The sequence below is a fragment of the Haemaphysalis longicornis genome, unplaced genomic scaffold (genome assembly GCF_048455015.1).
Source record: "Haemaphysalis longicornis isolate Haplotype H1 unplaced genomic scaffold, Haemaphysalis longicornis Haplotype H1 scaffold_1, whole genome shotgun sequence".
Classification (NCBI taxonomy): domain Eukaryota; kingdom Metazoa; phylum Arthropoda; class Arachnida; order Ixodida; family Ixodidae; genus Haemaphysalis; species Haemaphysalis longicornis.
In genome coordinates this window covers 317023495-317042076 of record NW_027526203.1, presented here as the reverse complement: position 1 = coordinate 317042076, position 18582 = coordinate 317023495, and the positions used below count along the sequence as shown (strand labels likewise).

The 18582-nt window shown below is 44.5% G+C and overlaps 1 protein-coding gene across 2 annotated transcripts in view; it reads right to left on the bottom strand.

Moving 5' to 3' along the window:
• The window catches only part of LOC144150968 (histidine ammonia-lyase-like), a 61228-nt gene extending 47663 nt beyond the window's left edge, over positions 1–13565 (bottom strand). For both annotated transcript variants that reach the window (XM_077682271.1, XM_077682276.1), the window contains exon 1: positions 13415–13565. The gene's annotated coding sequence lies outside the window, so the exon portion shown is untranslated. The remainder of the gene's footprint in view (positions 1–13414) is intronic.
• Positions 13566–18582: the final 5017 nt, after the last annotated feature.

The following is an 18582-nucleotide window of genomic DNA, read 5'->3' as shown; positions in this document are numbered from 1 at the left end:
ACAGAAGGAACTTACAAAAGAAGTAATACTAAGATTATTGCAACATTACACAAAACTGACACCGAATAAGTTCTTTCACGAAAGGAGCCCACATGTATCAGATATACAAGAAAGTGCAAAAGCATATATGGGGAAAAATAGTGAGAAAAAGAAAACAAAATAAACTAAGCAGAAACAGAGGAACGAAGTCGTGAGAACTAATCATCTGAAAGGTGGGGGTCTAGGATAAATTTAAGAATTGATTGTTTGTAAAATGAGCGACTTAAGGTATTTTTAGCGTTAATAGGCAAGTCGTTTTATATTTAATGGCGGCAAATACAACCGTCTGTTTACCGCAGTCTGCTCTGACTTTTGGGAGTAACAAATTATGTTGTAATGCAAATAGCGTTATTTTATGGTTAGTCAAATCAGTTCTACCGATTACAAAAAGACCACTCTTATCAGCAACAAGTCCATGGCCGGTCATTCCAAGATTATATAAAATAAGTTTACCCAACGGGAGGAGATCCAGGTGTTGATATAGGGAAAGGACATGGAGTTGAAAGAGCTAAATGTCATGAATCGGATGGCTTGGTTTTAAATGCGCTTCAAAGGAACTAAATGAATATGTAAGTTAAGCCCTAGGATGAGATGCAATAGTTTATATGACTATAAATAAAAGCATAGTAAAGAAATAGAAGTGTAGGCAGGCGGAAATAATTTCTTGCCTTAATAATACTCTGATTCCGTAAGCAATTTTCTTTTTTAGAAAGTTTATGTGGTTAATAAATTTTAAGGAGCTGCCAAGTTAAACACCCAAAAATAAGCATTGATCAATCGGTGGTATAGCATCATAGTTAATGTAAACAGGGGCAATAGAAGCCAGAGTCTTCAAACGAGGAGAAAATACCACAAATTTAGTTTTGGAAGGATTGATTCATAAACCGTTGCTCTGAGGCCATGAACAAACGTTACTAATATCGATGTTGAGATTTGTAGTAAAAACATCAATAGATGAGTCTGACCCGTAGATGGTAATATCATCAGCATAGAGTAGAAAATTAGATAATTTGAGGTAAGTAGGAGCGTCATTAATTTATAACAAAAATAAAAGAGAGCTGAGAATGGAACCTTGCGGAGCACCTGTTTGTAGTTTTAGTGTCTGAGAGTGTACCAGATATATTAATAATTTGTTCACGATTAAATAAGAAACTTCGTAATAGTTGCAACGGCGGCCCGTTAATGCCGTATAAGAAGAGTTTCGAAAACAAGGTGTCATGATTAATGGTGTCAAATGCTTTGTTGAAATCGATGAAAATGCCCCCCACAAACTTGCCCTGGTCAATTTCGAGTTTAATATAGTCTGTCAGAGCTATAATGGCAAGGTTGGTAGATAAACCGCGCCTAAAACCAAATTGCCTAGACGTAAGCAAATTAATTTTATTTCGATTGGATGACAGGTGCTTTTATATGATTTTTTCAGTGCCCTTGCTGAAAAATGGTAGAATTGAAATCGGGCGGTAGTTATTCATTATCGCCGCATTGCTTTTTCTGAAGACAGGAATTATCAAGCTTTTTTTAGTTCACGTTTTAGTTCACGTTTAGTTTTAGTTTTTTAGTTCACGTTATCAAGCTTTTTTTAGTTCATCATTTTTTTATCACTCCAGATTTGAGAATCAGGATAACTACTTGGGTGAAGATATCACTTATGGTGTCTACGTTCTCTTTGATGCAAGTGGCGTGAATTTTATCGTGTCCGGGGATAGTATCTAAGGTTAAGAATTGTTGCGGGGGCTTCGATGGGTGTAGACAAATATAAGAAGAAATAGTGCGAAGCGCGTGCAATGTTAATGACTATGTGCGTTGACGTTGATAAGGAAGAAGTTTCAGAAAAGAAAGTGCTGAAAACGTTTGCAATATCTGAGGGATTGAAATACGTGCTGGAAGCTTGGCGTATTTTTCTGATCTCATTTTTGCACTGGCTGTTAAGAAAATAATTTAATATATGCCACTGCTTAGTGGTGTTGTTACCAGTCTGCAAAATTTTGTTTTCGTAGAAGTTTCTCTTTGGCGCTTTTTAGCAAGTTTGTTAGAAGGGTGGAATACCTTTTGTTGCGGGCTCTCAACTGCAGGCTGTATGGCTGACTTTCTGTTTTGCGATATAAATTGTCTTTTTTTCTTAAACTCGTTAACAATCCTTGTCTAAGCCAAGGGTTCCCAGGAAAAAAGTTACTTTTCCTCCGCAACGTACATGTGGTGCAAGATGCTATGAGTTAAGTGATAATATTAGAAAATTCACTGTAAGCTACTTCAGCATCCCTGGAGCCAGTAACTGGAGACCAATCGGCGTTGTTAATGAGGTAAGTGAATTGTTGCCTGTTGAAAACGGATTAGGAGAATTGAGTATTTTGGGCACATTTGGTACGTTTAAAAAGAAGAGCTACAGGAGAATGGTCGGTAATAGTACTACGAACAATGAAAGCTTCCGGTGGGGAGAAAATGTTGCTAAGGGCATGATCAATAGCCCAGCCATTGTCATTGCTCACACAACGCGTAGGTAAATTAATGAGTGATTCAAACCCATGGCCCTGAAAACAACTGCTATATTCGATGAATTTTGCCGACGTAAAATTTGTAAGGTTAATGTTAATATCTCCTAGTACAACAATGTTTTTGTTTTCACAAGTACTCAAGTGCAGTAAACCATCGAAAGCGCACAGAAGTTGGATACAGAAGTACCAGGCGACCTGTATATACTACTAATAACTGTGTTTTTCCCGCCAGTTTCGTAGTTTGAGCGATCGACTTCCACCCAAAAAGATTTGCAATCAGCAATGTTTAGTGAAAGGTCTAATCTAAAAATGTAGGAGATATCATTTTTTACGAAAATAGCAGACCCGCCATGGCTAGGCGCGGCACGTTGGCAATAATCAGCGGGATAAGAGGGAAAAGTGGCTCTTTACCAGAAAAATTTCAGGTCAAAGTTTACTATTAGAATCAACTAAGCACGTTCGAAAAGGGAACATGGTGAGCATTAATATGATGCCACTGCTTGAAGCAACTGCCTGTCATTTGCCTGCAGCCACTTTGTCTTCAGGATCCTGGCCGCGGTGGCTGCTTTTCTGATGGAGGCGAAAAGAAAAAATGTCCATGTGTCGAGATCCCAGGGGGTCAAAATTATTCCGGAGCCCTCCACTAGGGCGCGCCTCATAGCCCACGTGTAGCTCCGGCGCGTTAAATCTCTCAACCAATCAGATCACTTTGTCTGCAACCCTTACCTTCCAAGGCTACATTGCTGGTATGCAATGCACGCCTGTTACTTAAATAGATTAGATTATCACAGACTCAGAAAAAAACTGTCATGACACTACGGTGGCGCTTAAAAAAAGTAATCCACCAGTGGCATATCGTCTCGTCACCTACACCTTAATGCAAAATGCCACGATGTTTTTTTTTTAAAACAGAGCAGTGACAAGATTACTCATCTTGTCACTACGTGGTACGTATTTCATACGTACGGTCATGAACACATGAAACGCGGACACGAAAATGTGAACCAGAACACACAAATGGCGCGATTTCTTTTCGTGCAAGTCAAAATGGCGCGTGCAAAATGGCGCGTACAAAAACAAAGTTGAGAAATGTGGCTTTCCAAATATCCCAGTAGCGCGCCATTATTATACTTCCGCGAACGACATTTTTCGATTTCGCGTGTTCTGGTTCATATTTTCGTGTTCGTGTCCATGATTGTACAATGCTCCCGAACCATGCCGAGCAAACAAATCGTGAATTGAACGACGCAAAGTATGACGCAATTTTTCAACTAACGATTGCATACATGGTTTCGCGCCCTTCTTCAACAGCACACTACTTTTGTCATCAGCTGCTCACTTTGTTGTATATATTAGGGGTACGTGTTAGCCCGATAATTTATGAAAAATCAACGACACGGTTTTGCGATCCATTGTCACCCGAAACAGGGGAACTTTAAAAGTAATAATTGTACCGCTGTTTCAACATCAGTACTGCACGTGGTGCCTCGAGAGCCGCCTTGAAAGCATACTGGAGGTGAAAAAAAAAAATGTGCAGAAATTCTTAGAATTGTATAGTAAAGCGTAAGCATTGTTACGTTGCTTTCCCTGTTCACTAACCTTACGTTTCTTTAGTGTCACCTTGCATGTGAATTAATTTGTTTTTGTTTCTGAGTTCATCGTCCCAGGGCGGTGGGTACATAGACATTTGTGATTTGGTCACTTCATTTTGGGATTGTTAATAGCCAAACACGGAATAAATGAGAAACAAGTACGGCAGACAAGGCTTCTTGTCTTTTCTTGTCTTGCCGCTCACAATCCTGCTCATAAAGCGTTATTCGGTATGTGTATATGTAAACTTTGGTAGGCTCACTAAGGTTATAGAGTGCGGGCACATACTTCTTGGTGGCGGCCTTTGTAGTGCTTGTACTCTAAGCAGTTGAGTGATGTATTTATAGATTGCTTAGTGCATGTCCCAGCACCCACCGCGGCCGTCAACGTTTTCATATATCAACGCGAGCTGCAGCAGCACACCTTCCTTCATTGAAGCGTAGTCCAATACGCCACCGCGGATACGTGCTACGTTTTGGGTATCTATAACTTTGCTAGAATAACTGCAGCAACTGGCGGGTACGCGCCGGTCCTTAGGGTGACTTTCGGACGTTACACCTTTCGCTTTGAGGTCTTACTTGAACCGGTACCTGCACATTGAGGTATAAAAAAGAATGATATTTGCGATAGATATCGGTTGACGATGATAGACCTCAAAGACTTGCGTTGGGCCCAACGCGTACTATTAACTCTAGGTAACCGTCAAGTTCACCATTACGACGTGCCAAGCAACGCCATGCTCATCGTACGTCGATCTGCGGGTACCGGTTGACGGCGTTCGACCTCAAAGAGCGACGTTAGGCCTATCGTCTGGCCGACGCATCCCCGCATCGCCTTCTCCCTCTACTGCGCATCAATCCTTGCGCAAACTAGTCATAAACTGGAAAATGCGGGAAGCTTCACAAAAGAGGCCGTCCAGACGAAATCGGCCTAGGTTATAGCCAAACAAAAAACATAACGAAGTCACCCCATTTAGCTTTTGGTAGCCAAAAACCAGCAACCATCGTCCATCGCAGGAAACTAAAAAACAAAATATAATAAGTAAAAAACTAAAAATTAAGTAACGAAATTGCACAGGATTACCTAATCAAGCACCCTCACGCTATTAACTCAAAAACAAAACTTAAAAAAAAAACTGGAAATGAACTCAGAAAAATCACGAAGCCTATCTAATTCGGCTTCTTCCCGCGATGAACTCCAAATTTACAATTAAAAAAAAAGAAAAACGCTGTCGAGGTCGACGTGTTCCTTCAATGCCACCACGGAAACGTAAGGTTATTGAAACGCAGAAGCGGCATAAAAATGCTCACGTATTAGTAAACAATTTTAGATTTTCTGTAGATCTTTCTCAAGCTCCCCCAAAACAATGCTAAAAACGCCGATGTCGCTGCTGAAACCCTGAAAAAAAAAAAGGGGGGGGGGGGGGGGCGTTCAGTTCCATTGGTTGACACAGGTACACATGTACAGGCCGTTCTTGCAGTTTTACCCCCTCTTCAAAAGAAGGTCAACTCGACTTCGAGGGGCAATGATTCTACCGCGTAACGGCACCGTGCGTCCACCGCCCGAGTTACGCGTGTGCTGATAAGATTGGACTATGGTGTAAGACGAAAATACGGGGCTAATTCTCTTTTACGGAGGCATTGATAAGGACATAGAATGAGCAGACAGTTGGCGGGTGCTGCCGCGCACAGGCTAAGGGGAGGACCCGATGACCTTGCGTTGCCCCTCCTGGAAAAAGGGATTCCACTGCATGGGTGACACCTCACTGCTCCTCATGATTCTGCTGCTCAAGGGGGGCAACGGCGTTTCAAAATACTAAAATCTCAACTCATCTTCCATCGCACGAGGACCTATATTGGGCTCTCACTCTTCCTCTTTATCGATACTGAAGAGATCAGCGCGAAAAGCCGCCGCAATACCTCGTGAAGAGTGAAGTCTCGAAACTATTACTCATTCCCTCCACTAGTGAAGAGCAAGTCATGCCCGGTTAATGAGGAGCAGCCGCGAATTTGGTGATCCACCATGCTGGCAGTACGGACAAATTTTTGCTTCGGCCTACAGGTGTTTGTTGGTCAGATTACGGCAAACAAGGCCCAAGAAATGGTGTCGTCCACGCCCAATTAATTAGAAAGAATTTGTTAATCTAAAGAGACTGACGAATTCAAGACTCAGAGGAAGTCACCCGGCTCGATGGCGAAGTGGTTAAGTCATTCTGCTGCTCAGCGCGAATGGGCGGGTTCGGTGTAATGTCGTGGAAGACCGTGTTCCATTCTTGCAGGGAAGTACAAAAAAATTCGAAGAACTCCCAAATGCGTCGTGCAATAAATGCTTAATCCGCTCTGCTATACACCGAGCCCACTTAAATTCGGCTTCACTTCTGTACACAGATGCTTTGATGAGATTGCATTTTTTCGGAAGCAATATAAGAAGTCGGACGTCGAAATGTGATGGCCCAAAGGCCTTTTATAAATACCTCATAACACACGTCTCCCTATGGAAGCCAGAACATTTTGCTATGCGGCGAACGTGTGGCACATCAAGCGTTTTAGAAGGACAGGCGGGTTTCATCGTTGACTACACATAGAAATGCTCGACCATTTAAAATGTCCCGCGAATACGCGATGAGTCGGCGCACGTTAAATGACCTCTAGTTATCTAAACTAATAGGTAGTCATCTGCTAGCTACGGTGCGCCTAACACATCGGACCATTGCGTTAAGACCCTAAATTTAAATTTATTTACAGAGAATCTAGAAAAGGGCGAGCAAAAGCAACAACCTAGTGCTGAAAGAACGAAATAAACGAATCCTTGAAATATCGAAACCTATTATACTAAGGTCAGCAGCGAAATTTTTTTCCAGCACCGCGGGAGACTTCACGTGTTTCTGCGTGTGTAGAATGAACATCTCTGCTTTTGTGACTCCTACGTATGATTGGGGATTAACAGCTCATATTTCAGATGCTGCCCGACTTGTAAAACTGCAAACGAAATCAGCACTGCACTGTCAGCTTTCCGCCTACCGTGCTCCCAACAGCCTCCTCTCCCTCTTGGACGGCGAGGATGGCTGATACACACGTGGCGAGGCTTAATTCTACTATACGTTCCAAAGGGAGGAAGGCCAGGCCACTACTTTCTACGAGGGCGCCGTAGTCTAAAGGTGCGCTTTACCGATAAAATTCATTTCCGTTCTTCCTTTCGTTCTTTCTTTCTTTCTTTCTTTCTTTCTTTCTTTCTTTCTTTCTTTCTTTCTTTCTTTCTTGCTTTCTTGCTTCTGATTAAGAAGTTGCAGATGTTCTATGCTTAGGCAAGGTTACAAATGAAGTAACGCATTATGGCACGGCGATCGCCCAGACTGCGCCTCCATGTCCCTTTTTCGTGGTGTCTCGTCGAGACGAACCGCGGGAGCTCTTCTGTCGGCTTGCGTGCGCGTGCCATCCTTTTCTGATACACCCTGTGCCTTTCGCTTAGCGAGCGGCATCGCCTAGGTTGTTGACCTTGCTCCTTCCAGCCTTTCGAACTTTTCCTTTCCACGCTTCCAGAACCAAATATCCAGGCTTTTTCTTATGCAGCGGCCGCGAAGCCTTTTGCGTAGGATAGAAAAATTGGACTAAGCGAACGACCCATACTAAGCGAGCCGAGCCACTGCACCAGTACAACGGCTCCGCATCGACCGATAAGCAAGCCCAGCCCTTGCTGCTGCGGCTGCTGGTGCTGATGACGACGATTTTAGTGATCCGTGCAGCTCTGCACCCCTGGAGGATCGTATATCATTAACATGATCATGATCACACATGATCATTTTTTTATTACATCATCTTTATGGACCAGGTAAATTCTCAAAGAAGACATTACAGTTTAGTGTAAAACTATTTAAAGCTTAATATCGCATGTGACATTACTGCCTTAAAGTGTAGCGCTTTGGAAAAATGGAGTGGTAGTTCACCACTGAACGTTTGTTGGTTCCAAGCGCATAATGTTGATGTTTTAAGGCGGGTGATAGCGCTTCACGTTGTTGCATTCGTATCCATTTTCACTGCCAGTCGTGCTTATGACGCTTTATGATTTCACCGAAGGCGGCTGGGCGGGGGTTTTAAATCAAGAAAAAGGTGGTAGTTGTTTTATCACAACGCCGGACCCCACATCAGAAATCGTGGAAACGATTGAAAGCTTCCGGACCCGGCTCCGCCGCATAGTGTCTGAAAACCGAACGTATGGCGCCCTGCATGCTCGCATGCATGTCTCATGCAAGTATCGATTATTCGATCTGGAACGTTCGATGTCGCGCAACCCTCAGCCGGCGCCATGCGACGACGTCGTCTCTGTCAGGTGGAATCAAATAAAGCTTGCAAATCAAATCGAATGCCACGTACAGCCGATTTTGCGAAACGGGTGACGCCATGCGGCATCGTGGTCTCCGCCGTTAGCGTCGTGGCGAAAGCGGTTCGCAAAGACGTTCGAAGCTGTTGCACGGGGTGCCGCCTCGCGCGTTCGTTTCATGGCCGCTTCCTGGAAGGCATTGACGAATTTCCGCCGTGGGTTTCAGCTTCAATCCGGCCCCTCACGCGGTCCGTGCGCTGAACCCAAGCATTCCGGCGACGAACCGCACCTTTCTTTGATTCTCCGTCGCCGCGCTTGATGCGACGGAAGTAATGGCAATGGAAGGTAATTCACTGCGAACTGCTCTTGAGTGCGCTGCCATGCCCATATTTCTTGGCAATAAATGCACGCGTTGAGAGAGGAAATAATTGCATTGCGACCAACTCTCCGAAATCAGGAGCCCATGACAAAGATGACAAACTATGTTGAGTGGGCAAGGCTCGCCATCTGCTAGCGACATGAAAATTTGCATTACCAAAACATGTATACTGCCACTTTCCAGAGAACCTTGCGTACGTGCAGACGCTGTGGAAGGGGCAGCGTCAGGCCGGTCGTTTTAAAAGTGTGATTAGTAAGTCTTTGTAGCAAACAATTGGATGATGTGAAGCGTACTTTTAGGGTGTGCTTAGGAATCAAGCATCATATAATTTGTTTTAAGATACCCAAATCAGAACGAAATTTACGGCCATTTTGGGGGCAGTATACTCACCCTGAACCCGCTTGTGCTAAAGCTTGAAGGGCGCGAGAAATACCAAACGTTTTTGCAGACACGTTAAACTTGACGTGGTTGAAGACCAGGTTGAGCGGACAATGCGATGTTATTTATTTTATGGAAGAAATATAAGAAGGCGGTTTCGGTGCTTGCCGCGACCGTGGTCCTCACGCAGAAATGTGTGAAGTGGAAAGCGCAAGAAACCTTTTTACAACCCCATCTATACTGTTAACCAGATGTCTCAGAGGCATCCCGTTTTAGATACCCGCAATTGAAAGCGTGAAAAAAAAAAAAAAAGAACTAGAACTGCCCTGGGACATTTTCCCGGGATTGGTCCCGTTAAGATGCGTTACTGCATTTACAAAATAGAACGCTACCTCGAAAATCTTCAATACACACCCATCGCGCATAGGTATGGGTGTGCCCACGAGCGGCCTGTTGCAAAAGCTATCAGTGCCTTAAGCAAGTTTCTGCGCTGAGTTGAATTCAGCGCCTTGACTGTCACACGAAACCAACTCACACCAAAAAAGCTGGCTTTGTAACAGAAGTTAGGCAATATGCCCTTTCAGAGCGTTTTACAAGGATCGCCGGACGGCGTTTTACAACGTCCACTGTCAGTGCATGGGTTGCTTCATTAGCGATGCACGGCGTTCGCATGCATTAAACCACCAGGGTAACAGAGTGGCTACTGAGAGGAGGGTCTGGAAGAAGGGGAACACCCTTTCGATGCAAATTCGGAGGCAAGGAATAAACTCCGGCAGTGCACGACAGGAGCGGGGGAAGGTCAATGGGAGAGGCCTTCGCCCTGCTGTGAACCTAAGTGGGCTGTTGTGGTTGATGATGACGGTGATGTAGTTGATGCATATTATAGGGATTCCACAATGTACGCACATACATACATAAAGCATCTACACACAGACAGAAGTGGCCACGACTTGATTGAGCGCAGCTGATGAAATAAATAATTTCACCCAACTGCAACAAATCCGCATTATTAGTTTAGCGCATAAGTGGCACCCTATAGATTTCGAACAACCAAAGGACAGGCTGGATTTAAGAAAGGCTACTCTACAATTGATCACATTCATGCTAACAACCTGGTAATGGAGAAATCGGTGGAGTGTAATAAGCCTCTTTACATGAAATTTGCAGATTGCGAAAAAGCATTTGATTCCCATTCTTTATCGAGAGGAGAGGGAGTATAGGAGACGTATTTAGGGCTCCTGGAGGACATATGCAGGGAATGTAAGGGCACAATAAAGCTCCATAAGAAGAGTTGGAAGTCCTTCATTAGAAAGGGCGTTAGACAAGGAGACACCATTTCACTGGAGTTATTTACACAACGCCTAGAAGGCGTATATAGGAAACTTGATTGTGAGAACAAAGGAATACGAGTAAATGGGGAATATTTGAGGGACGTAAGATTTGCGGATGACGTCGTCTTGTTTAGTGACGTGGGGGAATACCTGCAAAGATTGCTTCGGTAACTGTACTTAAAAGCCTCGCTGTATCAATAAAGATGAATAAGACGAAATTAACGCTTGACATGTTGAAAGCGCCCCTTTCAATCTAGGCAATGAAATACAACTATCGTGGCCACGTTGAGCGTGCAGGTCCAAACCACGCGAAGGAAATAGCGCCTGTACATATATGTCACGTCCTTCGTCTAATTTTTGTTCCGCTTCACGATCGCATATGAACAAAATCAGGCGCAGAATTGTATGGGCGGGAGAGGAGAGGGTTATATAGACTTTACTGAAGCCATAAAAGATGACTCCAGGTGGTGGGCTGGAGAGCATCCTGCAAACTCTGAAGTAATGAAGAGTGGGCTACCTGTGTCACTAAAAAAACAACAACCAATGAGTGCTTCCGGCGATGACTCTATCCGGCGATGATTCTATCCGGCTAAAAAGCATTGGGACTTCCTAGAAACCTTGACAGAAAACTGAGGTCGTCCCAACGAGCCACTGAGCGAAAGCTTGGAAGCTTGTTTGATTCGGGAGCAAACTCGGTTGGTAGACATCCCAGCTCATGTTAAGAGAAAAAAGAGGAGTTCGTCTGAGCAATGTAACGCGGAGAACTGAAAACCGGTGACCTCCCATGGTAACGCCATTTCTACCGGGAGGCGGGACTATAAGTACGGGAAGAGCGATAACTCGGTGGGGGGACGAGATAAGGAAATTCGGTGGCAAGCAATGGATTCGGACAGCACATAATGGCAGCAGTTGGGAGTCTACAGAAGAGGCCTTCGTCCTGCGATGGACATCACTTATTGAATGTAATTTCTTGACAGAACTCATTATGTTAACGTTTTTTTAAATTAAGTATCGGTCATTCAGTGTCCAGGGTTCGAGGGGTGACTCTACAGGTGCGTTGCGGATGAAGTTATTATTGATTGAAATCATCTGTAATTGATCTTGATTGGTCGGTTGACTGATTTATTGATTATCATCATAATAATCAGCATCATAACACCATCATCATCACCAGCGTCGTCATCACAATCATCATCATACTTCATCTCGACGTAATTTCATAATAGCATCATAAATAAGGACTCCAGCGGACGTAGAAACTTGCAGCACCACGCATTCTTCAAGTGCTTCCCCTGAATGTAGGGAGTCCGCAAATACATCGTATTTACCCTCCGCACGTCCCGTGTGAATTAGGGGTCGTTCTCACAGGCGACTAGGAAGGCGGTTGTGACGCGTTTTGGTGACGAGTGCACAGACTCGGCGTCTACTTGGTAGCACCGTTCTGGCACAGCCAACACATCGTATTCGGCCCCCACATGGCTAGCGGGAATGAGCTCTTGTTAGGGCTCGTTCTCACCGGCGATGTGGATGGCGTATGCGCCGCTTTTTAATGATGCGCCTGCAGGCATGGCATCGCCTTGCTAGCACTCCACCTTGTTCCTGAACGCTGCGCAATAGCCCCGTTCTATTCGCAAGAGTTAGCTAACTCACATCTGTCTGTTTGGCTGCTGGCACGGTCGTCGCAATTTTTAGTTGCAGCTGCGGAGATCTGATGGTGGTAGTATAAGCTCATGAAAAGCGCTCTAAGCAGCACTATTTTGACCAAGGTTTTATACACGGTACAACCTACCTACACTCCTTGATGTTACACCGATCAGTTGTATTCACAGTTGCAGCAATTTCTTTCCGAACCGAATATCTGCCGTACGTGATAATGCCTTCTATAGAAAAACGAATTCTTGGTACTGCAGTGTTCGTCCGAAAAAGTACCGAATATATGCGTAGTGCCGCGCCTCTCATTCAGTTTGTAACAGCGGCGTTTCGAAATGTCTGTCGCTGGGCTAGTTCTCTCATAGCTTAAATAAACGTTTTGCATTTTTCTCTTTTTTTTCGGGTGTCTCTTCGTTCAGCTGTGATCATTTCTGGCGGAAATGTAATTCATTACAGAAAGTTTCGAAGCAGGGCTACGTTCAGCGTTCCATAGATTGCCACTCATGTCGCATAAAGCATCATTCTTGTGATCGCCGATGATTGGTCTCGCTTAGAGTTGGGTGCGTGAGTGGCATAAGTAGAGGGGGATGCGGAGGAGCTACTAACCCTAGAAGATATTGAGATATTCCTGGCGCTGTCGCATTCAGCGCAGCGTTCTTTTGCAGCTTATAGACGGGCATATTGTGTAGATGCACTCTCAATGACCTTCGCAAACCCAGTGTTGGTAGAAACAAGAATGGTTGCACATCAATAGATATCCCAAAATCCCAAATACTCAGCCTTTTACTTCAAAAGGGCTAAACTTACGAGCAGGTGCTAATATGCGCGCTTCAGTCCATACTTTTCTGGTCTGTAATGCCAACCATATAGTGCAGCATAGACTGCCGCTGTCATTCCTCAAGGCGGTGCATGCACGCGAAAAAAAGAGAAATCACTGCACAATACTGAGATACGCACGCATCTCGCTTCGTAGGTAGCGCGAAATACACCCTACAGCCTTACAAATAGGGCTGCTGGAGTTACCTCACAAGTTCCTAGGTGTTATAGCGTGCGATTAGTGCGTTTTTTTTTGTTGTTGTTGTTCAGAAATAAAAGGCATGACCATAGAACCCAGTATCGTATGAGAGCGCGCATAATAATAAACAACATGCCAGCAAGTATAAGTGACGTCCCAGTTTAAGTGACCTGCCAGCAAGCGGCCATAGAAATTTGAGTACGACGGGTGCCGCGAAACGTACCTTCCCGGCGGTCCTGATGGACGTTCGCGAAGCGCGCACTACAGGAGTACAGCAGTGGCGACTCGCAAGTGGCAGTCCTGTGGCGGCTAGTCGGACGCCTTCGCGAGACACCCTACAGGCGTGCACTGGGCACTAGCCAATGGGAGCCCAACACGGACAGGGTGCCGCCCATTCGCGCGATAACGGCAGTCATCGTAACGTCGCACGAGACGCCATCCATACCTGGGAGGCAATCGCGAGAGTATCTCGCGTGAAAGCTTGCGAAAACTTCATCGTCGCATCTAGGCCTACACGAGGCCTTTAGGGTGTTTGTTTCTTATCTCTGAACATTTACATTGAAGAAAATATGCGTTGAGTTGGTAATGACCCTCCCGGCTGTAATTTTTTTGGCTGTTTGTAGTTTGTTGTAAGTTGTAACGGCCATCACTAGTCAAGAACGCAGTTCAAAAGTACTGAAGCCTGTATTTAAGTAGTTGGGCCCAAGTGTTAATTTAGTTATCTTTTTTTTTATCTCCCAGAAAATGGCGTTACAAGCATTTCACAACGTCATAATCGCACTCTCTTCGAGCCCTTGTAGCGAAACAGTGTGCTTCAAAAATCACGCACCCCTCTGTCTAACGACGACGATGGCTGAACGCGAAGCTTTCTCGTAACGGATTCTTCGGTTGTCGCCTGAGTTTTCCAGGCCTTTCCGATTGTGTCGAAATGGAGCAACAATTGTCCGACCAAGGAATAGACATCGACCAGAGACAATTGATCATTGTTTTGTGTTGTGCCGGGACGCTGTGTTCTTCTGGGACGTTTTGCAGCGGACACTAAAAAAGGACATTGACATCATCCCGTGCACCATTTGCTTCCTGTCATTTGAAGATGTCAATCGGGTGCCACATGACGGTTTTGTTCTGTTAGGATTGTTTAGCTTGTGGAAGTGCCGCATGACTGATCGGCATGCGGAACCCCCTAGGCCGACCAGGTGCATTTTTCGGGAACATGCGGCGTTGGTGTGGAGCATTTATGCTGCGCAGAGTGATCCACCGGAATGGCTGCCTCTTTTGGATGCGTGCGTTTGCTTGCCCGAGTTTTGAAATGGTGCCGATCTTTGTTCGACTGATGTCCTTGCCCTTTGCTGCGCCTGTTATGTTTATATTGTGTGTGAGGTGCCTTGTCTGAGTTTTTCTAAAGTTTTCTAAAATTTCCATGCATTAAAAAAAAAAAAAAGAAAAAGTCGAAATGGAGCAATCTGATAGACGCCGGCTTCATTACGCAAGGGACCCGGGTTCGAATCCGGACCCCGAAGGCGTTTTTTTTTTTTTTTTTTCACTTGACCCACGGCAATTCTTGATCATCGTCAGAGAAAGTTGGCTTTCCTGCAGGGCGTTTTTGCGCTACAGACGCATCAGTGGGAGCACTGAAGCTTCGCTTTAATAGGACAGCAAGAGGGGGGAAATAGAGACGCAGGTAAGCGCAGTCGCTCCCTCGCCCCTCTAAAGAGCGTTGTTTCACGACAGGGTTTTAGCAACTGGTCCATGGGCCCGGTTGCCGTATCGTGGAGAAAACAGTGAAATTGCTTAAAACTTCACATACGGACTTTCTCGGTGATTGTTAGATGTTTCAAATTATTCCTTACGCTTTCCATGGATCTTAATAGGAAGGGGAATAGGAAGGAGGAGGTTGGCCTCGGATAGATAGGGTCGAATTTTTTTTCTTTCCCCAGAAAACCGTTCTTACTCGAGTCGTTGCACCGTAAACTGCAGTGGTGACTTTGTCGGAGGTGTCATTGGCCCCAAGTAATTTATTGAGCCAAATACAAGACCGGTGACAGATATAAAGACTAGTCGTTATAACTATGTGATGAGGATTTCCGCCTCCTGTTTACGATTTTTTTTATTTAAATGAGCCTGGTTTAAAAAAAAATCGGGTACTTATCTCCTAAAAGCTCAATATAATATTTATGACAAATAACACCATAAACATCGCAACTGTTCCAGATCTGAGGAGCCTCCTGGTATTTGCAACCTCTTTTTTTTATTTATTTTTTTCGGAAAAAAGACGGACCGGCAAGGACCAAGTCCTAGCTAGACTTTTCAGACAATAAACGTTTGTTTCTCTCTCACTCTCTCTCGGACAAAAGATGCCTTGGGTATACGAGGCAAAATGCAGATTAGTTCTGCCTCACGGCAGCTTTCTCCCCCGTGCACACGACATTGCTCAGCAGGGGTTTGAAAGGAAGATAGAAAAAACATGGAAATGCACAGAACACGGAAATTTGCTTTACAAAAATTTGTGGGTTTTACGCGCCGAAGCTACAACTGAGCTGGAGTGGAGGGCTCCGGTTTAATTACCTCCGGGGGACCTTTAACGTGCGCTGAAATATCCATGCAGGGACGTTTTCGTTTTTCGCCTCCATCTGAAAAGCGGCAGCCGCGGCCGGGATCGATTCCGCGTTTTTTGGCTCAGTAGCACTAAGCCCAACCTAAGCCACTAAGCCACTGAGCTACGGCCTTTCATTTCTCGATTTTTTTTTTTTTCTGCTCGGCGGGTATGGGAACTAGCTGCACAATGTCTGTGTAGGGGCGGCACAGACGCGTTTTCAATGAGCAAAATTCGTCACAGTTCGTCGTCTCATACAAGGCTGTAGCCTAATTTATAGCTATTTCAAAGCTATCTGTGGGTGTCTTATTTGAACGTGGTAGTTGATGTGAAAGCTAGTCTTATTATTTTTCGAAGAACTTACGTTTCCGTATTTTTTCGTTGTGGACGCGGATGGCGTTTATTGACTACAAATCGGAGTAGCCCTTGCCCACCGCAGCCGAGCTTTATGGGGAGGTGAAAGCATGGGTGTAGGAGGGGGGGGCATGGGGCTTTACCTTCACCCTGTTTACAAAAGTAATAGTTAATACCATATAGGACACCCTAGATTTTCAAAATAAAACGTCCATTTTTTAAATGAAAACGTAAAACTTGACAGTAAACACGCGATGCACAACGACAACGGAGAATGAGCTTCATCCAACGCACCTTATATCTACATCAATGTTTATTGTAGCTTCTATTTAGATAACATGTTTTTACTCTTAATTATAAATTTAATTTTTATTTTAAGTTTAAATTTCTTTTAAATATTTTATGTTGCTTCTTTTTATATAACCACCTTGTTTTAATTTTTCTCTTGTCTCTTAATTTTTAATTGTTTTTTTTTATATTTTTCCCCACGAGCGCGTGCCCGCATGACCGCGTGCTCTTTGGCCGAACGAAGAATTACCCATGGCCTGCCCATACACTTGAGAACAGGAATTCAAGTCATCAAAATAATCATAGTTCGTTAAGGTGGGCTTTACTGTACGGAGTTTGGCATACAGACATCGCTCGTTCAAGTCAGTTCTTTCAAGCTTCGCTTGAAGAAAAAAGAGAGAACAGGCTCTATTTAGTAAAGGCTGGTCAGCAGTTGATTCCATCCACGTCATTGATAAGGTAATGGAAAAATAAAATAAGTACGATGAAACACTTTAGATTGCATTTATAGACTACGAAAAATCATTTGACTCTGCAAACACAGCCGCTGTACAGGAAGCATTCAAGAACAGAGGAAATGAGGAGGCTTGCATGAGACTCTGGCATGATATGTACAAGGAATGTATGGGTTGGTAATCCTTCATGAGGATACATTATCTCGCCGAAATTCTATACAGCGTGCCTGGAAAGGGGATGCAGGGAGCTTGACAAAGATAAGTCAGGGTTACGGGTAAATAGAGTTACTTCCCGTGCACGCGCCGATAAAATACGAGTGGTATGTACAGCAGTGTGGGTTAGAATGTGTTTTTTTTTTCTTAGGGAAAAGCAAGCGCGTTTCTCGTATTCGCGCTCCTCCTGTTTCCTGCGGCTTTTGCGCGCACCTGCTGGGTTTCACGCATTCTTTACAATCGCTGCAGACACAAGTACTTACCGTTTTTATGGTGAAAGTTTTTTTACAGTGAAAGCTGATTATCAGATTCTTCAATGGACATCACGCCATAGATGTGCGGGCCGAAACACCCGCTGGATAGAAAAATATTCAGATAGAGACACTTAGGACTGTATACGTGTGGGAAAAAGAGGATAAATTATTATGAAAATGCGACACCATTGCATTTAATTTAAAGCTATGTGATCCTATATGTCTAATAGTAAATTATGTCGTGATTATGTCAAATTCTGTTGCGGCGGCGTGTTCGCCATCAGAGGGATCTGGTGTGTGACCTTGGCGTCGTAACGGTTGCGATGGGATCGGCTGGCGGTGATTTAAAGGGACCCGCCGCAACACTTTCTTCAACTTTTTCGAAATCGTAAATGCTTGCAGACCGTGGTCAACCCACACATCCAGTACTTAGTAGATTTGGGGGCCGAAAAGTACCTCAGCCAAAAATTACTGCTTTATGCCCATCAGATAACTTAGAAATTTGCTCAAAAGGTTCTTCTCTCTTTCCCGGTCTTGGCGTTCTTCGACCGCTGGAATGATATCATTACAACGGTGTAGCGGCTATTGGCCGGCTTTCCTTCCGTTTCAGCAATGAACGCGTCCGATAGCCACTTCAAAAAAAAAATTCACTCATCTCCACGAAGTGAATCATGACGAGTGGGCGAAGCACTGGGGATCGTTCTTACCGTAAATCACCCGTGAGAGTGCTTACTGCTGCTAAAACGATTTCCAATCCAATCCAATCCAATCCAATCCAATCCAATCCAATCCAATTCAATCCAATCTAAATCTAATTCAATCCAATCCAATTCAATGCTCCTCGCGCATGCGCAGCACGGCTCTCTCTCTCTCTCTCTCTCTCTCTCTCTCTCTCTCTCTCTCTCTCTCTCTCTCTCTCTCTTTCTTTCTTTCTCTCTAACCTTTTGTGAACCTTTTATTTTGTTCTTGTTAACCTTTTGTGAACCTTTTGTTCACAGATATTTTCGATTTATACGGTGCTGTGCCGTGAGCACGGACGCCGGACACCGGACGGACAAGCCTCGGCCTTAAGGTGCTTCGCCCGTAAAAGAAAGCCACAAAAGCAAAGCAGAAACCGAAGGCGGATCTGCTGCGACGAGCAAATCACGCAGCGCCGCTCCGTGCTGGCGATAACTATAGCTTTCGCAGTGCTTCCGGACGCGAAGGAAAGAGTGCAAGTGTTTATCGTAAGCGT